At 43.5% G+C, this 23,557-nt stretch overlaps 1 protein-coding gene across 2 annotated transcripts in view; it reads left to right on the top strand.

Moving 5' to 3' along the window:
- The first annotated feature begins 973 nt into the window (after positions 1-973).
- MOB3C (MOB kinase activator 3C) overlaps positions 974-23,557 on the top strand; it is a 227,112-nt gene continuing 204,528 nt past the window's right edge. Inside the window, exon 1 of one of the 2 annotated variants that reach the window (XM_069232734.1) lies at positions 974-1,129. The gene's annotated coding sequence lies outside the window, so the exon portion shown is untranslated. Of the gene's footprint in view, positions 1,130-1,388; positions 1,546-23,557 lie in introns of those variants that run through there. The other variant, XM_069232733.1, reaches the window with a different exon arrangement.

Genomic DNA, 23,557 nt, shown 5'->3' with positions numbered 1-23,557 from the left:
TGTTTCTGTTTTTTGTGCGGCATAAGCTTGCAATGAATATCAGATCTGTCAATGTTCTTCGTGCACAGTATGTGCAATTTTACACGTGCGTTGCACCATTCTACTTACTGATGCAGGACAGATCGAGGCTCAAGACTCCCATAGTCTAACCCTGGGAACGCTCGTCCCTGCTTTTTTCTTTTTTCATGAGTATGCTGGCCTACAGACCTCGCGTGTATGTTGTATAGTGTGCAGTATCCATGCTTGATTGTGCCTCAGACACATGAACTCTTTGTTCTTCATCTTTCAGTTGCTTTTGTGACTTGGTCTTTGGACCATGACTGCGCAGTCTTGCCAGCACATCCCACAAACTATGTGCCTTCGGTGTAAAGTGAGTAACTTAGAAACGTTCACTATGCATTCGAACTTGTAACCACTGTGTAACCTGCATAAGTAACCTGCAACCTCAACTGTGTAATCTATGTAGCAAGTTGCAGTTGCGTCGCGTACACATCGTGTTGCCTGTGTGTAGATGGATTTATGTTTTGCGGTGTGTGCATGTTATATTAACCAAATAAAAAATAACATTAGCAAAACGCAGGTAAACAAAATCCACACGAGAATGAGTCCCACCGTATGTATGCAAGAAGGGTGAAGCTGGAGACCCTACAAGGTCGGTATGTAAATCAGAAGCATGAAAGACTCACAGCGGCCTCTGGTCACGCTGTGTTTCTATATTTGTATGTAAACAGTGCGGTACAGTTACTCCAAGTGCCGGGCGCAGGGGCTGCTGTCCGCGTGGATGCGGTGTCAGTGTTTAGATCCTGCTGCGCGCTGCCAGTGACACTCATCATTAATTGACAGGTTACACTAAATCCTGTGCGTGACCTTCCTTCCTAAACACGGGTCGCGGATGCGGAAGTGCGATGGCTGATGTCTAAGAATAATAAAGGGCTCCGGCTTCAGCGAGGGGTGCTTGCGCCCGCGGACTGCTCTGTGTGCGCGCGCTTGTGTGCCGTCCTGTCCACGGAGCATGTTGTGGGTCCCACGCGAGGAGAGCGCGAGGGGCGTGTGAGGCGGGGCTGTGTGTGAGCACGGCTTCGAAGAGGAGAACACCCCCACCACCACCCGAACGGGGAAGACAGACCAGGTAAGTGTTCTTGAGTCCCATCAAACTCTTGAAAGGCACGGCCATCAGTGTGCGGGGGTATGTTTGTGTGTGTGTAGGGGAGGAGGGTGCAGTGTGTCTTTAGGCGTTTGTGTGGGAAGAGGAAGTCGGGAACTGTAAGGGAGTGCGGGGTGGTAACTTGTTAGGGTTGTTTTTTCTCATCAAGTTAGTACAAGGACAGCTGTGCAGCTCTAGACAAACTCAGGATGTGACATCACGCAGGAAAAAAGTGCAAGAGATCAGGCAGTTTCTTCATTAGAAACTCAAGGAAGGCACACTCTCGGGGGCTGGTCACTGCGGAACACGGGATCCTGGCACAAGGGGCTCCTCTAAATCCAATTCCAGGCTTCAAACTGCGGCGAGAGCCAGTCTTCGACAGCCACTAACTTCCGAGGAAGGTAAGTGTGAAATGTTTTCACTGCCAACTTCTTAGAGGTTTCTGGCAGGGGGCTTTTCCCATGTGCCAGCAGGTTTAACAACTATTGATGCTCTGCCACACAAGTAACATTACATTTATGAAAAGCACACGGTTGTAAGGCAAACGTTCCTTGCTGCCATTACAGTGACGTGTCAGAGGGCAAGGCGCCTTATCTTCAAGTTCAGCTGTGAGGTGTGCGCAGGGCTGGGAGGGGCATCTCTGTGGTGTGCGTGGGGCTGGGGCGGGAGAGGCAGTTGCAGAAGCGCGTGAGGCAGCTGTGTTGTGTACGTGGGACTTGGGGGCGCACCTGTGTTGTCAGCGTGTGGCTCCAAGGGGCAGCTGTGTGGGGTGTTGGGAAGATGGGGGGGGGGGGGGGGAGGTTGGTGGTGTGTAGTAACTGAGCCCTATCGTGGGCCTCCTGGAAGAAGCCGAGCATGAGTAAATATTCAGACGCTCCACATTTCCATTGTAACGTGAACTGCTCATTCTGCTGATGGAAATGTCTAGTCTGACGCACGGCCCCTCCCCAGCTCCACCGAGGCAGGCGACAAGGCAAGGTTTCAACCTTGTCATTAAGCACCAGTCCCCTAGGCACTGGCATCTAATGTCATGCGTGCTGTTTAACTCACTCCTCTATACGTAAATGTGATGTCTGAATAGTTTTGTTGTCACTCTACAAGCCCACAATGCTAATTATTTAATAAGCTTCTCCTCCCGCCTTATGCAGTTGTTAAACACATGCACAAAGTTACAAAGCCTGAAATGTCTACAAAAACACATGTCTGGCGTTTTCTTGCAATGCAGCCGAACAGTTCAATGCCTAAATGCGTTTTGGGAGGATCAGATTGTAAACTTCACAAGTTTTAATTGAATGAATAAGAATCCACTTGATTTATGTTTTTAGAATGCTTTATTTATTTTTGATATAATCAAATGTAGATTTTCATTGACTCTGAATATAGCAGTTTAGTCATGCTGCGCAGCCTGACACCTGTTTCGCTCTGGCCAGACAAGGCTTCAAACTTTTTCTGTACAGTGTAGGTTGGCCAGTAGAAGGGTTTCCCTAGTGTTTAAAAGTAGTTGTTTTAGGTTGTATTCAAGTATTTTTCCTTCTTTGGTACGTGATAAAGTTCTGAAATTACGTTTGCCTTCAAATTCAGCATTTTCTCTAATTCAAAAGGAGGTTGTTTCCTTACGACCTGATGTTTTCTCACTTTACTGACATTCACTCACTTACTCAGTCACACATGGTAACTCACCCACTCTGACTCACTCACTTTACACTATACACTCATTCATACTCTTTTGCAGCCAGACACTTGCTCCTTCACTCACTCATTTACTCACCGAACCACTCAAAATCATGCTTCCTCTAACTCAGTGCTTCTTAGGACCTTTTAACTTCTGTGGACCTGCCCTTAATTATTAATGGAGCCTTAGGACCTCCCCACTGAATCATTATCAGAATCTGGGGACTCCCACTGAGTCATTACTGGAAGCCGGGGAGCCTATCCTTACCATTTTTGATGTTTTGAATTGCAAAACAATACACAAAAAATACAGAAACAAGCATTCATTAAAGAAATACACAAATTATGATATTTTTTAAATTTAATTCACAACGAATTGATACAAAAATACAATTTAAATTTTAACGGGAATGTTGGGACTTGTCTAAATTCAATTGATGCCACTAATGGTTCATTCTTTATCATGTTTGATGGACTTACACTGGTCCCACAAATCAATCTTAGTATACTAACTTAATTTTTAGCCACCAATTTCAAATTCCTTCACATTTACAGAACTTTTTAAAATTTTCATTTGCACAGTTTGCTTCTTTATTTATATACACTGTATTAATCTGTTAATATTATTTTATGCATTATTTAACTTTCAAAGTTGTGGTGGACCACCTAAGTAGGGTTCGTAGACCCCCAGGGTTCCCCTGTCCACGGGTTAAGAAGAACTGCAGTAACTCACTGACTGTTTGACTTACTTTCTCATTCACACACTCACTCATACTCCTATGCATGCACTTGCTTATTCAGTTGCTCACTCACACATTCACTCATTGCGTGCTATGTTGACAGTACACCAACAGATTTCACAACCACTCACTCAAACAATACATCTTCATATTTTGTGATTTTTGAGGCAGTTACTTTAAAATATGCTTACATCAGTTCTTGCTTACAGTCTATTTGCAAGTTCAACATACCAATTGCACCCATTAGAGATCCAGAGTGGGTTTGTTGTCTCTCTTGCTCTTAATTTTGTCACTTTCTGTCCAAATCTGTTTTCCACTTCTGATTTCATGACTTTCTTCCCTGTTATGTGTTTGTCCTGCACAAGGAGCATTTTGAACTCATCTTGTTTTGATTGGTTGAGTTGAATCCTTCTGGTGCTGATGTCAGTACTTGCATTGCACTTTGCACTATTTTCTCTTCTTCATTCTGTTGCCTTCTGCTTTACCTCCTTCCTGCGCTGTTTATAAAAATGAGACCCCTCCTCACCATCCTCTTGCCTCCTCAGCCACCTTTCTCTCCCACCACCAACTGCTGTATTAAAGCAGGTGACAATTTTTTAATGTTTTTTAAACCATTCACAGCCCATGCAACTGTGCACGCAAGGCACTTATTTTGGTACGTTTTTTCTTATGTTTTAAGAAGAAGAATTCCATGAAAGGCACAATGTATGTGCACACATGCACAATGGTAATCTTATAATCATTTTTGTTATTACAAAACAGAAACCTTTGCATCCCAGCCATCTAAGGAATGTTTTTTTCTTTTGCTTTACGAAAAATGATTCCAAGATAGCACCTCCATATATGTGCACATTTACAGTGGCCAGCTGAATTGTTTTTTAGAAAAAAACAGTAGGCCTGTGCCCAGTTGTTACAGGTGAGACTTATTTGCCTTTCCAGAGCTTGTTTTTTCCAGGATTGTATTTGTAATTGTAGTCAGGTCTAGACTGTGTATGAATGAATGCCTGCTCTAGAAATATTGCTTGATGCATTTAACGTTTTAAGCCAGTGGCTCTTAACCTTATGACTTCTGAGGACCCCCACTTAATCATCACTGGAACCCAGGGACCCCCCCACTGAATCATTATTAGAGTCCGGGCACCCACCACTGAGTCCTTACTGGAAACGTAGGACCTAGGTCTAAGTATTTTCGATCATAAGAGCTGCAAAACAATACATAAAACTACAGAAAAGAGCATTCATCAAACTAATAAACAAATTATGTATATTTTTTTGTATTTAATTCACACACATATATAAGAAATCAACATTTTAATATGAGGGTTGGAGCTTTTCTAAATTCAATTGAGACCACCCATCGTCCATACTGTATTCTTTTTGATGCACTTGCACTTCTCCCAATTTGAGGATACCAACTTAATGTTTAGCTTCCAATTTCAAATTCCTTCACATTTCCAAAGTATTTTAAAATTTTAATTGGCACATTTTACTTCTTTATTTTCATGCAGTTTATTAATCTGTTGATATTATGTAATTTTCTAAGCAGACCCCCTGGGTCGGCTTTGCAGACGGTCCTGGGTCCCAGACCACAGGTTAAGAACCACTGCCCTAGTGCATGCAGGCTTGGCATGCCCTTATCCATGGATGTCAAATAGGTGTTGTCAGCGATAGCTTTTGCAGTCCCTTGCCTAGCCCTTTAATACCCCTGGTAACTGCCCTTTCTACCTTTGGTCTCAGAGGTCAAGAAACCCATGTCAGAAGCAGAAATTAAACCGAGATCTGGATGACTATGCTTAGTTTCCGTAGTTTTCACACTTACCCTTCACTAGCCCCTTAGCAGCAAATGGGAAACTGTTGAAGGAATAAGCTATGAATAAAGGGTCAACCCTAATATGTCACTGCGGTTCATAGGGCATATGATATCACAACTGCTACACCTGGCATTGTAGCGAAAGGTCATCCATGCCCTTACTTAATAATTCTCCATCTGACCACCAAGACATTGCCTAGGGATAATGAACAGCTGGGCAGTGGAACACTGGGGTTCTCTGGTCCACTGCCAATTCCTCCCCTATGGGCATGCATCTTCCTTTGACTGATTTGCATAAAACGTGAGGCGTGAGCTAGGTACAGTGTGGTGCCTTGGGACAATCACAGGACTTTGCATAGCAATAGGCATGCAGAACATATTGTACGATGGCTTAGACTAGTCTTCAGGAAGAAGCTGGACAACAGGCTTAGGAAGCAACCTTCCCTTTTTATCTGGGTTCTTTAGAACAAGGGACATAGCATCTTAAACATAATACATACAGGGAGGAGTGAATCAGCAAGACTTCCAAAGTCTTTATTGCTCTCTTGCTGTTCCTAGACTCGCCAAGGTATACATTCAGAGGCAAAGTCCAAGGTTTTGTAGCACTCTGATTCCTGATTCTGAGGAAGAGCCCCACAGCACATCATATTTTGATTATGAGTTTGCTGGCAATTAGAAGTGAGAATCCAGAACTGGAAATACCAATTTTTGTCAATATCCCCACACAAATCGCTGATTATTATCAGTTTCCAGGCCAGAAATTGGGAAACATACCAATTGTGTTTTCCCAATTCCATAACTATTTCCAGGCACATTTTCCTCCTAAATATCTGGAAGCTCGTTGGGTTTTACCGGTTGCATTAAAGAAGATGGCGCACTTATAACACTTGTAATCAAGAAGGTAGTGTTCCCCAAGGATACAATTCTGACCAACTCTTAATGGAGCCCAAGGTAGAGTAATGGCAATGAATCAGAGTTGCATGTGAGCTAAAGATTTCTATGTTTAGCTTTAGAAAGTGTTGTTGTTATTATCAAGGCCTAAAACTCTAGAATGGGTAGAAGATAGTTAGGAATTTTATAAGGTGCTTACGAGTCCTTATTAAATTAATTGAAGTCTATCAGAGGGTGAACATTTTAAAAAATCTTCTAATTATTCTCAAGAGTCTTAGTAGTGGGGCCAGCATTATTGGACTGGCCGGTTCTGAGTAGACTTTATTGACCTTTGGCAGATGTAGGGTCTGGTGTTAGAAGTAAACTAGGAAATTGGAAAATATAACACAGCTTAGTTTACTAATGTGAAAACTAATCGGGGTCATGTCTTTATCAGGATTCATTGCCACAGAGCGAGCTCATTCTGAAACACGAGTTGAGAAAAGCTGAGTGGTCTCTCTGTAGGCCAAAGCAGGGTTTATTGTTAGCAATTGTATCCAGTAGGTTTCTGCTGGTCAGTGTACAGCTTATGTGGAGACAAAATGTTGCAGCTTCCACTGCAGGGTTTATAGGGGTTGAATCTTGGATTCTTGCAGAATTTAAAACGTTAGTTCTGGTGGAAGTGGAGATATGTACTCCACTTCTTGTGAACACTGCACATCTTGTCTGGAAGTTTTGAGGTCTTGCACTCCTCTGTTATGAGGGAACACCAGTCTGCAGGGCCAAGTGGGAATACAGGAGCACCAGTGGCAGAGAAGCAAATGCACATTTCACGTTTCATTTTTGAATTTGTTTTCATATTGCAGATTCTAGTACAGCTCTTGTCTAGCACCAGTGCGTGAGATGTCATCCTCCATCTCCTGCTGTGTAATGGGCAAAGCACCAAGAACCAGCAACTTTGGGCTTTGAGGAGATTGCCCAATGGAATCCCCAGGGAACCTCAAAATTAGGCAGGACATTTTTTTTGGCTTCTTTTAACCCAGATGGGCTTGGCACCACAACTACTAAAAAATGCCCAATGAACTTCACTCCAATTTGGTTTGAATGGTAGGATCTCTAAGCTGTGAAACTATCAAAAAGTTGATCTCTTACCCGAGCTGGCCTCCCACTTCTATAAAGGAGCTTGCATCACAGAATGTCAGAGGATCCACTTCCTACCAAGACAACATGGGTTCAGAGAGACTCCTACTCCAGGGATGTGGAATTCCTATCGCCCAACGCCCAGGACATCTTGTTTGGGGTCAAGGGCAACAAGTTTTTATGTTTACTTTGTCCTTGAGACAAGTAGGCCCAACCCTCTGCAGCACAAACCCTTTGGCTGCCTGTTTACAGAGAGTTTAACTCTCTGCAGTTGAGGTAATGTGTTTCCAAAAGATAATGCTGTTCGAACTTGTATTTATGGGTCATTATTTGAAAGCCTTCATTATTAGGGTGAGTGCTGTAAATAAATGTTTTAAGGTCACACTTCACTACTGACGTTGGTTCCAGTACAAAAAAAAAACGTGTATACACATGTTTGAAAAGTTTAGTCTATGAGGTTAAGTATAATGCTCCCAGAATGCTCTCTGATTAGATGCAAATGAAGTGTCATTTAGTAAAATGTGTTTGTGCATGCTAGTATTTCCCAAAAATATTTCTAATGGAAAATCAGTGTAACCATTTTCAACACGATTATGGGAAGCATGAAAATAAACAAACACTGACAAAGCCAACTGATCTGACATATTTTTATAAGTCTTTTAGTTTCATCAATGCGTGTCTTGTTTTGACATGGCTTTTGTAACACTTCATTGTTGTGGGAGCTATCAGGCCCTCAACACTGTAACAAACACTGGCAAAAAAAAGAACCAAAAAGTTTTTGAACTCTAAAAGCACACGTTGCCACCAGTGCCATAACAAAGGCCCCGCAGCCGCCATCCAGGGGGCCCCTTCAGCACAGCACCTGGACTGAGTGAGTCTGGAGAGGGGGCTCCTCCATGTTCTTTGCAAAGGGGCACCCTCCAGTTTTGTTACGTCACTGATTGCCACTGTAGTTCCTGACACTGAACAAAACTACTTTGTGTGCCAATATGCTCCTTGTGGAAGAGCAGAATGCGATCGCTCACAGTAAAGCCAGCCGAAAGAGAGAGAAATAGAAGTTTAATAAAAACAAAATGTCTTTGTTAACACCAGACCTAATTAGGGACCAAGACCCACATGTAGGTAGCTTTTTGCATGTCGCAAATAGCGACTTTCGCTGTTTGCGGCGTGCAAAAAGCACATTGCGATGCACAAACCCAGTTTTGCGATTCGGTAACTTGGTTACCGAATCACAAAACGGGTTTGCGACTCGCAATTAGGAAGGGGTGTTCCCTTCCTAATTGCGACTCGCAGTGCAATGTAGGATTGTTTTGTGACCGCGGACGCAGGCGCAAACCAATCGCAGTTTGCACCCATTTGCACCCCTGTGGACCACTGCCTGCTCTGAAAAAATGAAACGAAAACGTTTCATTTTTCGTTTTTGTAATGCATCTCGTTTTCCTTTAAGGAAAACGGACTGCATTACAAAAAAAAAGAAAAAAAACTGCTTTAGTGAAAAGCAGTCACAGACATGGTGGTCAGCTGTCTCCAGCAGGCCGCCATTCACAAGGGGGTCGCAAATTGCGACCCACATCATGATTATTCATGAGGTGGGCATTTGCGAAGCCCTTGCGAATCACAGATGGTGTCAGGGACACCATCCTACATTCGGATTTGCGACTCGCAAATTGCGAGTCGCTCTGACTAGCAATTTGCGGGTCGCAAATCTGAACCTACCGACATGTGGCCCCAAATTCTTAAAGAAAGTCACAAAAGTGCACCCATGGTATATGTCGTACCCCTATCAAATATTTGTGAACTGTATTTTAGCATGGGTAAATACGATGTGTAGATTTGCTCATGTGAAAATCTATTGAGCATTTGGAAGTTCATTTTCCCTCCAGCCACTTTCTTCCCAACCCTGGAAGAAGTTCTAATTCTGCCATTGTCAGGAGTAAATGTCCAACCTTTCTTATTATGGGAAAATATTAGAGAGAAGCTGGTGAAAATCTTTAAAACATGCAGGTTAGTAGGTTTGCAGATTCAAAGGCATTCCAGCCCTGGAACTATTGCTTACTGCTTCCTCCAGCCCCAGTATGCAGATCTGCAGAAAGGTGGCAAAATAAGGAAATTGCTACAGTAGGGATTGAAACTGCAAGTATTCAAGCCCTACTAAGGTAGTAGCCCTGGCATAATCAGAGAGGCTATTATCAGAGCCCTTACATAATGAGATTGCTGCCATAATTTGTCGCCACACTACATGGCACCAAAGGGACAAGTAGATCTTTTTACAGGATAAGTAGATTTGAGAAGCAACCTGTCCCCTGGACAAGTAGATATTTTAATAAATTCCACACCCCTGTACTCCTTTGCTGCTTCCTGTCAGTAACTTCAAGGGATCTGGCAGCTTATGTTACAGGGATCCACCTGCTCTTTTAGTTTAATGAACACAGAGTCTGGGACTGGACACAAACAAGAGGTACACTTATCCCGCGTCAGCAGTGAACCGGCCTACACTGATAAGTTGTTTTTCAGTTAGCCCAAGTTCACATGGCTGCAATGTCAAGATAATATTTTTTTTCTTTGTCAGACTTTCTGTTTAACACGTTTTCAGAAAACTGCCAATGTGTCCGTATAGGTTTTGTTGAAAGCTCTTTCTGTTTTAAAATGTACACTCAGACTGATCTCCGAGTAAGGTGCAAGTTGGAATGTTTTAACCTTAATAGCATTTTTAGCATGGCCTTGAAACAGCGTGACAAGGCTGTTCTGTGGGCATTCAAGTGTATATAAGATAAAAAATGTTCATACCACTTTTTATCCGTATGGCTAGTGTAGGAAGATGACCGGATGTGTGGTGAACACCTATGGTGTTATCACCTTATACCAGGTCCAGGTATCCCCTATTAGTGAAGTGTTTAACAGTGTCTAGGAAGCCAGGGCTCTCTAGAGGTAGCTGTGGATAAACAGCCAAGACTTATCTAGGAGACTTGCAAAGCTTATGCAATACCACTACAGCCACACAGCACTTACACACCTGAAAGAACCACAGAGTATTAAAAAATAAAGGTACTTTATTATGGTAACACAATTACTAAAATACTGTGTAGGCAATACTCCACTAGGAGGTGAGTAAACACACTATCATATACACATTAGAAGTCAGGGATTAGCATAGAAAGCAATAGTAAACAGTAAAATGATAGAAAATAATGGAGTCCCTAGGGGGAGACCAGCCCATATAATAAGTAAGTAGAATGCGAAAGGCAGTCTCCCACCCAAGCAAATGGAATCTGTACAGGGGAGCTGGAGGAACTAGGAACCCCAGAAGGTAAGTACCAGGGTGCACCCTAGAAACCTGGAGAGGCGAGGTAAGTACCTGTTTTTCCCCAAACCCACAGGTAAACTTTGGAAAAGGACTGTGCAAGACTTAAGCATGACTGGAAGAAACCAAAGGTGGATCCTGGCAGAAAAGGACCTACAAAAGTAGGGGACCAAGTCCAGTTCAAGTTGGAGTGTCCAGTTGGGGCAGGAGCCACTACCCACCCTTCTGGAGATGTAGGACCAGGTCAACAGTGAAGACAAGTAGTCAGCTGTGCAGCACTGGAGCAGGAGAAGAGTTCCAGAAGTGATGCAGGCAATGTCCCATGATGAAAAAGAGTTGCAGTAGGTCAGTGGTATTGGGAAGCCACCAACAAGCCTTGGTAAAGGCAAAAGTCACAGATGGAGAGTTGCCGAGCTGCTGGGGACTGGCAAGGTACAGGGGGACTCAACCCAAGGAGGGGAGTCCCAGGTGACCCTCAGCAGTGAGGAGAGTCAGAAGATGAGGATACTGCCCCCACAGGCAACTCACAGGCAGCAGGCACATGAGTCGCAGTGAGGCCCACTCAGCACATCTGGAGAAGAGTCACACGTCGCTGTAGCAGCAGGCAGGAGACTGTGCTTTGCAGGAAAGAGTTCTGAAGGCCAGTGCTACACGGAGTCTGAAGATCCCTTGGAGGAGGAACAAACAAGCATTGGTAGCTGCAAGAGTAACGGCACACAGGGGTACTGTCTTGCAAGGAGAAGCAGGGGCTAACCATCTCCCAAGTAGGACATCTGGTAGAGAGGACCAAGGGTACCACTCCAGACCACCACCTGTGTTATAGGATCCACGCAGTTTTGCAGGAGAGAAGATCCACGCAGCTGGACATCGTTGCAGTTGGTGCCAGCGGATGCAGGGGAGTGACACCTTCACTCCAAGGGAGATTCCTTCTTGCTTCTTGTACAAGCTGAAGACTTGTTGTCCTCAGAGGATGCACAGCCAGGGAAAAGTCGCATTTTCTGGAAGGAGCCAGAGAAACAATGTTGCTGAGCGGAGTCGTCACTGGAGTTGCAGATTGTCGGTTCCTGGAGGGTCCATTTGCAGTCCCGGTGGGCAGAAGATGAAGTAAATGATGCAGAGGAGTCCTGCTGGAATCTTGCATGCCAAATTTGAAGACCCAATCTGGAGGGAGACCTTAAATAGCCCAGGAAGGGGGATTGGTCTCCTAGCAGGGTGACCACTTATCAGGAGGGGGCTGTGACGTCACCTGCATGACCTGGCCACTCAGATGCTCCCAGGGGCCTCTGCCCACCTTGGATTCAAGATGGCAGAAGCACGTGGCCACATGGAGGAGCTCTGGGCACCACCCCTGGGGTGGTGCTGGACAGGGGAGTGGTCACTACCCTTACCATTGTCCAGTTTTGCACCAGAGCAGGAACCAAGGGTCCCTGGACTGGCGCAAACCGGTTTACATAAGCATGGCACCAAATGTGCCCTTCAAAGCATACAGTTGGCTTGGGGAGGCTTCCCCTCCCAAGCCATGTAACACCTATTTCCAAAGGAAGAGGGTGTTGACTCGCTCTCCCAAAGGAAATCCTTTGTTCTGCCTTCCTCTGCCTGAGCTGGTGAAGCAGCAGAAGGGCAGAAACCTTTCTGTGGGGTGGCAGCAGCGCGGGCTGCCCAGAAAACTCCAGAAGACTGGTAGGAGCAATGCTGGGGTCCTATAAGGAGCCCCCAGAGTGCATGGAATCGTACAACCAATACTGGCAACGGTATTGGGGTATGATTCCAACATGCTTGATACGAAACCTGCCCAGATTCGGAGTTACCATTATGTAGCTGGGCACAGGTGTCCAATACACGGGTAAAATGGCTTCCCCGCACTTAAGAAGTCCAGGAAAATGGAGCTGGAGTTCGTAGGGTCACCTCTGCTCATGCAGGGATGCCCTCACACACAGGTACCTGCACCTGGCCCTCTGGCAAATGGGAGCATGCCATTAGGGCGACTTACAGTGACCTGGTGCAGTGACCTGTAGTGAAAGGGTGCATGCACATTTTCACACAGGCTGCAAAAGGAGGCCTGCAGATACATTTTACATGGGCTCCCACGGGTGGCATAATACATGCTGCAGCCCGTGGGGATCCCCTTGTGCCCCAGTGCCCTGTATACCTAAGTAACATATACTAGGGACTTACATGGGGCACCAGTCTGTCAACTGTAGGATGTGCTAAGTCTTAAGCAATCAAATTGCAGTCACTGGGGTCCTGGTGAACACTGTCAAAACACACTGACAGCAGGCAAAAAGTGGAGGTAACCATGCCAAAAAGAGGGTACTTTCCTACAGTTAGGCTTCATACAGAGCTGTTGCAGGTGTGAATTCTCAAGTCTTGCAATGCAATTGTGAAGGCAGACTCTCCAAATTTATAAGTGTGTTGTAGGCACATTAAGAAGGAAGGAATTGGATAATTGCCATAATCTGCCAGGGCAATAAAAAGAGAAGTTGCTTGCTAAAAAATCGGAGGAGCCTTGTTCGAATGTTTAGTGAATAATCACCATGGAGTTGAACTGCGTTCTGTACCCTAAGCCAATGAAGATGGCTAGGATGGTTGCTATGTGAGATCTTAAAGTGTGAGTGATGATTCAGGCTGCACCACCTTGAACTCATTCAAATAGATAAATGTGTTGAGACAATATAGAATAAGCTTCGAATTTGTCACAGTATTTCCTATTGTTAGATGAAATTTAGAGTCCAAGAAGGTACGTTTTTTTAACGTATTAAGTTGCCAGAAACAGGTTTTGGAAACATTAGTAACTGGAGAGTTTAGCATCAGATTAGCCTCTAACTGAAAGCCCAGGTTTCCAACCGAATTAGTAGGGACCAGTGGCGTAGCGTGGGTTGTCAGCACCCGGGGCAAGGCAAGTAATTTGCGCCCCCTAACCCGGGGCAAGGCAAGTAATTTGCACCCCCTAACCCGTGGATTTTAGCACTCGAGTCTCTTCCAAGATGTTGCGCCCGGTGCGGCCGCCCCCCCCCTGCATCCCCAACGCTACGCCACTGGTAGGGACTGTGCAGTTGCCCGTCATTTCCAGACATGCGTCCACCAGTGGACTGGTGTTTTGATAAGTTACTACCAGAAGTTCTGTTGTACCAGAGTTTAGTTTCATGAAATTATTGGACATCCACCACTGAATGATGAATGAAAATCTGCTTAGATTAAATTTGCCACCTAAGGGAGGAGGATTGGATCTGGTTATTCTAGAAATCAGTTGCGTCTCCTCCGCATATATGTAAAAAAAGGTTGCTGCCTGAAGAAGTATAGTTAGAGGAAGCATGAATATGTTAAACAGTACGGGTGGCAAATGGCACTCTGTGGGACAGCACAGCTAAGATGTCTGGGTTCTGCACTGAAAGGAACCGTAGTTACCATTTGTTACCATAGATGAAATGGGGCAGAAACACAAAGGCTTACCTGAGGTCAAACACGGGGTGCATGCAAGCAATAGAAGCTCTGTAGAATAGTAGTGGGCAGCTTGCTCTAATACAGCACTTTTTCCATTCCGTACCTCTATGATACATAGAAGCGTGGCTTTAGCGTGTTCAAGTTAAGACTAAGTACAGAGGGTAGTCAGGTTTCTGCCTATGAAATTATATTACCCCCTGTAGCACCTATGCTTAACTCTACTGTCCTTCTTGTTGTTTTCTCTTCTCTTTTGTTTCCCTGTTCCTTTCTCAGGACACCCAATACATAGAAGGAAGGAAAAGGAAGAGGAGGAGCGTTGGAGACAGTTCAGTTCCCACCTGACTGCCTATGAAGCAGCACAGCTATAACCCAGCTGTGCTACTAGTAGGCTCACATGTCATTTGACATTGTGGGGCACATTTACTGTTATTTCATACAATGAGGTGCAGCAAAAGAACTTGCTGCATGGCGTTCTGTATAATGGAGAGAGCATAAATGTTCCATATTTACAAAGATATGGAGCCTATCTGCCCCTTCCAGCGCCAACACAGGCATCCATGCACTAAAGTGCAAGGATGTCTGCATTACAGGCATGATTGTTTTTGTGCACAAAGGAATACATTCCTGAATAAAAACAATCCTTTAGAAGTATGTTCCTCTTTCTATGCATGCTGCTGAATCACCACACATAGAAAGAGACAGTAACAAGGAGAAATAAAAATATTTCTCCTTATTATGCATCTGTTGGGTAGGCACACCATTTTGGAACAAACCCTGGTTTACAAGACTTTGTAAATCTGGGTTTGCATCAAAATATGGGTGAATGTATAGGGACACTCATGCTGCATCCATGTGATTGCTACCTAATATAAAGTAATACAGGGCGGTGCTATGCACTGCTGTGCATTACCTTGCATTTACTAACCAACAAAAAGGCACATAAAGTGGCTCTAGTAAATGTCAAATGTGATTTTGCATCGAGGCTGAGACCACAAGTGAGTCGAAGACATTTGATATCACTGTGCTTAAGCATCTCAGGTGGTAGATTCTGATATCAGGTGAGGTGCTGTGACTTTCCTAGCTGCCCAGAAGTCCTTCATTTGTAAAATATATGTTCATGGAGAAAATATTTTTCTCACAAGACCGCTGCTGGAGTTGCAGAATACCGAAGCTGCCTAATTTTGTTTCCTCCTCCTGCCCCTTTATTCCACCTCCCTACACTTCCTTACTCTTGTAGGTTATTTTTTCACCTCTGCTTTCTCCCTTTTTTAAAAAGTCCTAGTTGCCCAAACCTAGTGCTGGTGCCCACCAACTGCAAACACCGGTACAAATTAAGCACTGGCTAGAAGCCTGTAATTTTATGTTTGGTGCTGTGGATAACACGGAAGCACGTGCATGGACGTGTCAGAGCACAAAAGATGTCAGAGTGAGTCTTATATTTTAAGCATCCTCGACGCCTGTTTCTTTCTGGATTTTCCATGGTCCCTGACCTAATCTAAACAGTGGACTTACTTTTAATTGTACACACTGTGTTTTCAAATAAACTACTCAGTGCTGTCATCTGCGAATGGTTTTGAATATTCTCGGCATACATTACCACCTCCAGAAACCTGCTTTCATAATTAGGTGGTAAAACGTGTTTGTACCCATCACTGCCTTAACTTACCACGAAGGAGCTGCAATAGCACCAGTTAAAAATGTTATGAGATCCAGCCATATCTCAAGCTTCGTACTGAACCCTTGGTGGTTTGCAAAGGCTGGTGAATACGAACATGACCATAGTTCAGGAATGTTAATTTTACACATTGAAACGTATTTACTATTACATTGATAAGTTCTATGTTTAAATGTAGAAGTAGGCTGTGCTGCTGAAAATACATGGCGAAGTGCATTTACTAGTGTATTTTCTATTGATTTTATGAAGTTTATACAATTGTCAGTTTTCGAGTTTTAGATCTAAAGAACCCTTAAGCTCATATTGGTGTTTGGCTGCATATTTGAAACAAATAAGCAGTATTCGCCCAAATCATATAGTATGCAAGTCAGGGCTCTCATAGTGTGAAATCCATCCATTACAAGTGCTCTTCCTGGCAGAGGCCACTATACTAATCTAGCAGTAGCTAAGGGTAGCTGGGGCATTATATGTAACCACAGCTGCAAACCACATGCCTGTTCCTTGGCCAAGGAGGTATCTTTCCTTCCACTAGGAAGAGGCAGCTGGGCAGCAGGCAACAATCTGTAGTACTGACAGTAGAACCTGTGGGTGGGGCCTGACTGGCCTTCCGACTGGCGTAGCTCTGGTTCGTACTAGTCCACCACTCCAACAATGTCGCCAGGGCAATTGTAAGCAGTGGCTGTGGGAAGCAGCCCTGTTGGCCAGTTCTGCTCCGGACGTACTGATTCCACCGAAGTGGTATGTGACACAATTGTTCGGAGGCTCATCACTTGCAGCAGGGCTTACCACTGGCTGGAAGTGGGCTCTTCCTAAATAAAAATAGAAGTGGGGCCTTCTTTCACGTCCTGGGGGCATTGGCTTGGCACCTAGGTCCAGTCTGTTGTATGACTCTCACATACTACAGGATAGCCAGTACATTGCGCAAGAGGTGACAGAAGATATAGGGTCTTATTTACTGTTTGGCAGGTGGCCACCAGTTTGCCAGGTTGGCAGAGACAATTACCCTGTCGGGGCTTTTTGGAGTGAAAATGCTTCTGCCAGTATGGTCAATGCACTTTCATCCCTGTAGAATGAAGAATGGCCTGTTGTGATTTTTCGTCACTCTTGGCATTCTTTTTTGCTTTACAGGAACAAACCACCATAGCAGGGATTTGTTGCTTCATTGCTGAAAAGTGAAAGTTAGATGTCCCGGTTGTGCAGAATGTTTTGTCCATGTGTGACTTTACATTTTTCATCCCAGCACAGCCATGTCTCACTTAGGAGTCCTGGGAAGAATCAATAATGTTGGGCTATCACCACTGCCAATTGGTGGCTGAGTGGTGGCTGGGATGCCAGATCAGTGATTTCTAATGGCACAGCCACCTGAGGATCCACCTGCAGAAACCTGCTTCCCCCCACCAGAAATACTTCTGCCGCACCATACTCTAAACAATGTCCACAGCACTATAAACAACTATCATTTCAGTAGCACAAATTCAGATCTCTGGCCATCAAACTTTAGACAATTTGTTAATGTGTTCTCTTCATGTTTGGAATCTCACTGTATCAGAGGAGGAACAACACATGTTTACTTCTACCATGGTTACTTTCACTTACCACCTCATGTACAACCCCACTATGTGGCCTACTGCTCAGAGTTCCTCAAGGGAAATTTGCACCTAGTGCCCATCTTTTGCTTATAAAAAAATCAAACTCCTTTATGTGATTAACTACCCTAAAGCCCCCGTGAAGTCCTTTTACCATCCATGCCTCATTTTACTCCAAACAAAGGTTTCATTGACGTTCTGCTAAGCCCATAGGTGTTTCATCTCCAGGTTTATATGGTGTTGGCTCAACATATTGAACACATGAGTTGTGAAAGCCGTCCTCAGTAACAGACTATCCATACCCTTAACAAGTCCAAGATGGTGACTGGAAGGGAAAAGTCTTTGTCAAATGCATGAGAGAATCATCCCACCCTACCAGATAACAACCTCGATTTTCAAGCAAACAAGCTGGCCTGCACTGAATTATTTTGAGATGGTGTAGTCAGAGCGAGAGAGAGAGCGAGAGAGAGAGAGAGAGAGAGAGAGAGAGAGAGAGAGAGATCAGAATTCCTCTCTTGAGTTTCATAGGTTTAGTGTAAATTTAAACCACAATGCAAATAGGCAAATGAACATTCATGAATAAACACTCTGAGCAAAGACTTCTCGACAAAGTGTTGGTGGCCGCTTGAGATGCTGAAAAGGTTCTAGGAGTCTAATGTTTCATTTAAACAAGGCATTAATTACAAACAAAGGTTAGGCTCCATAAAGAAAGCAAACAAAATGAGTTCAAGCTAGAGAAATGTTGATAGAGACTTCATGGAAAATGGTTTTGGGGTTTGATGATAATGGCTCCATAAACCATCTGCAGGAAGTACTTGGGATTTGTTCTAGGTAAGTAGTAATAATAACACCATCCCTATCAGTGGAATCATACACCTAGCTGCTATAATTAAAGTGTTGTCTTATAACTGTACTTCCCTAGCGAGGGTACTGGGATTTTGGGGATTCGCTACATTTGGGTCCAGGTCGCTTGTAGTCCAGGATGTACTAGTATATCTACAAAGGTCATTCATACCAACATATTCCCCACAAGTCATCTAAGTTGATAGCCAATGTGGAGCCCAGGTAGAAGTATAATTAGAACCCTCAATATATGTACTCATGTATTGCAGGGCTGTTGCTTGAACCCGCATCCTTCGCTCCAAAGTCGGCTGCATAGGCCGTTAGGCCACATCCTCTACAATATTAGAAAGTAGAATATGTACTTTTACATGCTCCAACAGTAAAAAAAAAAACACAATTGTCGTTTTTACTGTGGAAAAGACTAGTAGCCCCATTTGCGAGTGCAGAGTTACAAGCTGACACCTCAGCCTGGGTAATTCTGACTAGGACTGCTAAAGTTGATACTCCATTCAAACAGCTTGTTGCATCAAGCCCGCCTTGATGCCCACATCAAAATTAATGTAACTGGTTGCAGTCTACAACTCCTACAAAGTTGCCACTCTGTTGTCCAAAGTCTCCTATGTCCATTCATGGTTGCACATGGGGTCTGTCCCTGAGACCAGTTGCCAAATCAGTTACTCAGCGGTATGTAGCCCCCTTGGTAGTCAGACTTCTGGGCTGGAATACGAAGTTCTCCACTCTGAGAGAGGGGTTCTGTTGTTTAGAGAGTGTGCAGAATGAAGCCTTTTGGGTTAGCTAGATGCCACACTTCACAGGAAGAAGTCATCCGGAGAGGGGTACCTGGTATCACATTGGCTAGTGACAGCAACATCCTGTGAGGGCTTTTTCTATGCATAAAAAGGGCACCACAAACTCAAATCTCATTGGACTGAAGGACTGCCCTGCTGCACCAAGGACCAGGAAAGAGCAGGTGCACCGATGTGGACTGCTCTTGATGAACCTTCTGGCTATCAAAGGAGAAAGTACTTAGCCTGCTGTATCCTGCTTTTGGAAAAGTTGACTCCTGAGCCCAGCCAAAGCAGGACACTTACCTCCTGTTCGTAGTACAGGACCACAACACCTGAAAAGCCTGCTGGGGTGAGTTGGTAGCCCAGATTCCTGAATCATCACTCCTCGCTGCTGTGCAGCCCAAAGGTTCAAAACCCATTGCTCAAAAGTTGCCCCAGAGTCTGCTGGACCTGAGAGAGTCATCAAAGTGCACCTAGGGCACCTAGACGGCAAACTACTGTCAAAAGAAGAAAACTGCTGAAACCACTGTACTGAGCGGCTGGTAGCCCAGTGGTGACTGTACTTCTGCCAGGCTCAGGAGGACTTAAAGGGATGTCGAGCCCTGTGGCCAGGACTGCCTCACCAAGCATGTGGACCAAGAAGTAGCCCCAGGAAGACCCCTGTTGACCGCACAGTATTTGAGCAGCTATGAGCAACTTCAGCATCCTATATCCCTTGCATCAGGACTATTCCATAGAAGTCAGTGCAAGGCGCACTGACACTGGAACTGAACTGAAGACTGCTTTTCCCCAAGAGGTAACTGATTCTCTGGACCTTGTTTCCACCCCCGCCACTCCTCCCCACTGGCTCCCTGCTGTAGTTAGTCACCTAAAGTAACTCTAAGTAACCACATTGATGCTTACTGCATTTATACTTACCAAAGTTTATCGTGAAAAAGTTTCTAAGTGTCACAGTTGTTGATTTTACCAAAGTTTTTCATGGTTAAGTAAAAAGTGTTGATTTAGTCTAACTTGTAAATTATGTATCCCTGGAACCCTTCAGTGGATCTTTTTCAACTTTTTCGAATTGGTGTTTTATTCCTTTAGCGTCTAGTGTATTTCTTCTTCAGTTGTTTTAGTGCTGTTTAACATGTTACACCTGTTCCTTTGTGTAAGCCTCAGTGCCAGAGCTCTGCAGGGTTGAACAAAGGTTTTAAAAAACAAAGGGCCAGATGTACTTAAGCTTTTTGCAATCGCAAACGGTGCGAATGCCGTTTGGGAATGCAAAAAGCCCTTTCAGAATGTATCAAAGGCATTCTGAATGCAATTTTAAGGAATCGCTAAAATAGCGATTCCTTAAAATTGCGACCCTGTTTAAAGAGTCGCAAATTGCGACTCTCTAAATAAGAAATCGCAAATAAGGAATCCTTATTTGCGATTTCTAAAGCACATGTATGAAGCAATTCCTTAATGCGAATTGGGCATTAAGGAATTACTATTACCACCAAGTTGAACTTGGTGGTAACCAAGTGCAAATTTTAAAAATGGAATTAAAATGCATTTTTAAAATTTACATGTAAAGCACACATGCCCTTTTGGCATGTGTGCACCTTACATGTTGTTAAAAAATGTTTTGGGGTGCAGCAGAGGGGGCCTTAGGCCCCCAGCACCCTGGACTTTGCATTTCCCAAAATTGCGAATTCCAGTTAGGAATTTGCAATTTGGGACATGCAAAATATTCACAAATATGGGCCGACAGTGCCATAGATGCGAATGGGGGCCGGTATCGCAATTTGCGATTCGGTAATAGCATTTGCAATTTTTAAGAAATCGCTTTTACCGAATCGCAAATATGATACATTGCATTTTGCTAATCAGAAATAATGATTTCTTAAAAATCGCTATTTCCGATTTGCAAAATACTTTTTTCATACATCTGGCCCAAAATCTGTTCTTAAAGGGGTTTGTAGAGTATTACATGGAGAAGTTACACAACTACATAAACAATATACCTCTTTTCCTCACATTAGAAATATCTATTTTATAGTCAAATAACTAATAGGATTCTCAGACTCGCTACATGGGGTGGGGTAGTGTAGGGGAGGAAGCGAGAGAGAGAGAGATGGTAGTGTAGGGGAGGAAGCGAGAGAGAGAGAGAGAGAGAGAGATATGGGAGAAGGAGGTTTTACAGGATTGAGATTGTTCAGGTGTTATTTTTTTCGATCCTGTACAATTTTTCCCAGAATCAGGTGACAACATAGCTGATATGCCGGCGTCTTTAGAGACCAAATTTATGATCACTCTATTCCAGTACCACAAGTAAGTGGAATCATCATTAGTTATCATCTGTTCGCTAACAATTGGCACCGCAGTGAATAACTGCATTGCTGCACCTCAACTGCTGCTGGACTCATGAATTTAAAGAAACTGCTTGTCCCAGCAAAGAGTCATACCCTTCTCTTTAATAGCTACTTGCGCTCAGCTGTGAAATTCAAGGTCACCACAATGAAATGGAAAGGGATAGGAGGCGTAACGGAAATATGAAATACTTAGCAATGGGATGGTAAGTTATGGGAAGATGAGTTGCAGTTAGAAGTTGGTGCAGGGAATATATGGAAGGATTGCCAGGCTTGAGGTTTCTTTACATTCTCATGATCTTTTGGCAGAGTGGGCCAGTTCTGCAAATGAGGTGTGAAGATGTGGATGGTACATTAATGCTTCACCTAATTGTAAGCATAGAAAGAACCACCTAATTGTAAAGCAATATTAATTATGCCAGTTAACATTCTAACACTAACCCAAAAACCTAATACTAACCTAAACATAATCCTAATCATTGTGCAGAGCGGCTTAAACCCTTATTCTAAACCTTGACTTTACAGCCTGTCCCTAAATGTACTGCCTAACCAAACCCCATTTTTAACCTGCATCATAGCCCAACCCTACACACTACACCATCATCATGGTGTAAATCATGCCTTAAATCTAATCCCAATATTTCTCTTTGTTTTAGCCCTAAACTTAATCAGTAATCAATATTTAAAATATTCTATGAATTATTTAGTGTATGTGACGTTTGGTGGAAATAAATATGTTCTGTAGAAGATTATGATCTAGATCAGTACGTCTTTCATCTTCCCACCATCCAACCATACTTTTCCTGAATAGTATCACACAGAAGTTCATGTCTGTATGAATGTAAACTGGAAGTGAACCAATGGCTTGCCAGCAAGCAAAAGGCCGCCTGAGAGATACCGTAAGGAGACTAATTATTTCTCATAAATGAATGGAAAAGGATTTGGGATTTGGAATTCTTGTGAAATGCTTGTTAATATACTCAAAGAGATTCATTGTGTTACCATGTATGTCTATAACTGGGTGTCTGAATCTGACATTGCATTGAATTCTGTATGAATAACTGTTGTAATCTGACTTGTTAGCCATTTCACATTGTAGTCAGTGTGGGAAAAAGTCCATCAAGATACTTAAAAACATAAATGTATTTAGTTATTTAACAGTTTTATTTAGAGCTCAACCTTTTTGATGTATAGCGGTGTTGTGCAGAGTAACATGAATAGTGATGTAAAAAAGTCTTACATTGAAGAAGGCAGCATTAAGATGAACAGAATCTTGAAAGTACAAATAGAGGGAGAAACACGGTAGGTATGTTGGAAGCAGAATTCAGTTGGAAGGAGTCAGTGGCTTTCACGTAGGTAAGAAGGGAGCCAAGTCAAAAGACATGAGGCAATGAGGCCAAGAGAAGAGGTTGCACAGATGGTAATGATGTGAGAGGAACTAAGAGAGACTAAACGGGGAGTGTGAAAACAAGTGGAAGGTAGAGAGAGTGCAGGTAGACAACAAGGTGAAGGGAGGGTGAAAAGGAGAAAAAAGGGGAGGCAAATTTTGGCCCAGGGAACAGGCAGAATACATCACTATACAGTCAGCAGTAAAGACACCAGGGAAGGAAGGAAAGGGAACGGTGAGGGGTACAATATAGCTATATAATACATGGGATTCTGCAATCCCTGTTTAAATGCCTGTCTCTAATTTCTTTATAATCTGTGACTTGCGATGCAAGCAGTGGCTGATTATAAAGACGCAACATCAAATCTGAACTGTAATAAATTATTGCAGTTGAGTTCTGACGTCACAATGTCTGGTGCCAGAGTCAGCAGCCGAGGTGAAAGGCAGGTCAGACCACAGAGCAGCTGTTTAAAGCAACAAAAATGAAACATTGCTTTTCTTTCATCTGCTCTATTTTTCTGGTGGACAGTGACTAGCAGAAAGAACATGATTATCTTTTGCATTCCTTTTGTAATTATAGAACTTTTAGAATCTTTTTGCATCTTTCCACACATTCTGAGCTACTACAGCTTTGGTTTTTTAAACTGACTTGTATTGAGCTGTTTCAAGTATCTTTCTGCAACACATATCTAACAGGTTTTTGATGGGTTTAATTTTGCACTAGAGGTTTTATTTTTATTCTTCATATTTACAAACGTGCGCTGTCTTTCATATGAAAGAGTTACGCACCCAGGTTCTGAGTGGTATGTGGGAAAGGTGATAGCA

This window comes from Pleurodeles waltl, chromosome 4_2, assembly GCF_031143425.1.
Source record: "Pleurodeles waltl isolate 20211129_DDA chromosome 4_2, aPleWal1.hap1.20221129, whole genome shotgun sequence".
In the NCBI taxonomy this organism is placed as follows: Eukaryota; Metazoa; Chordata; class Amphibia; order Caudata; family Salamandridae; genus Pleurodeles; species Pleurodeles waltl.
The sequence above is the reverse complement of the archived record's forward strand: the minus strand, read 5'-3'. Positions and strand labels throughout refer to the sequence as shown.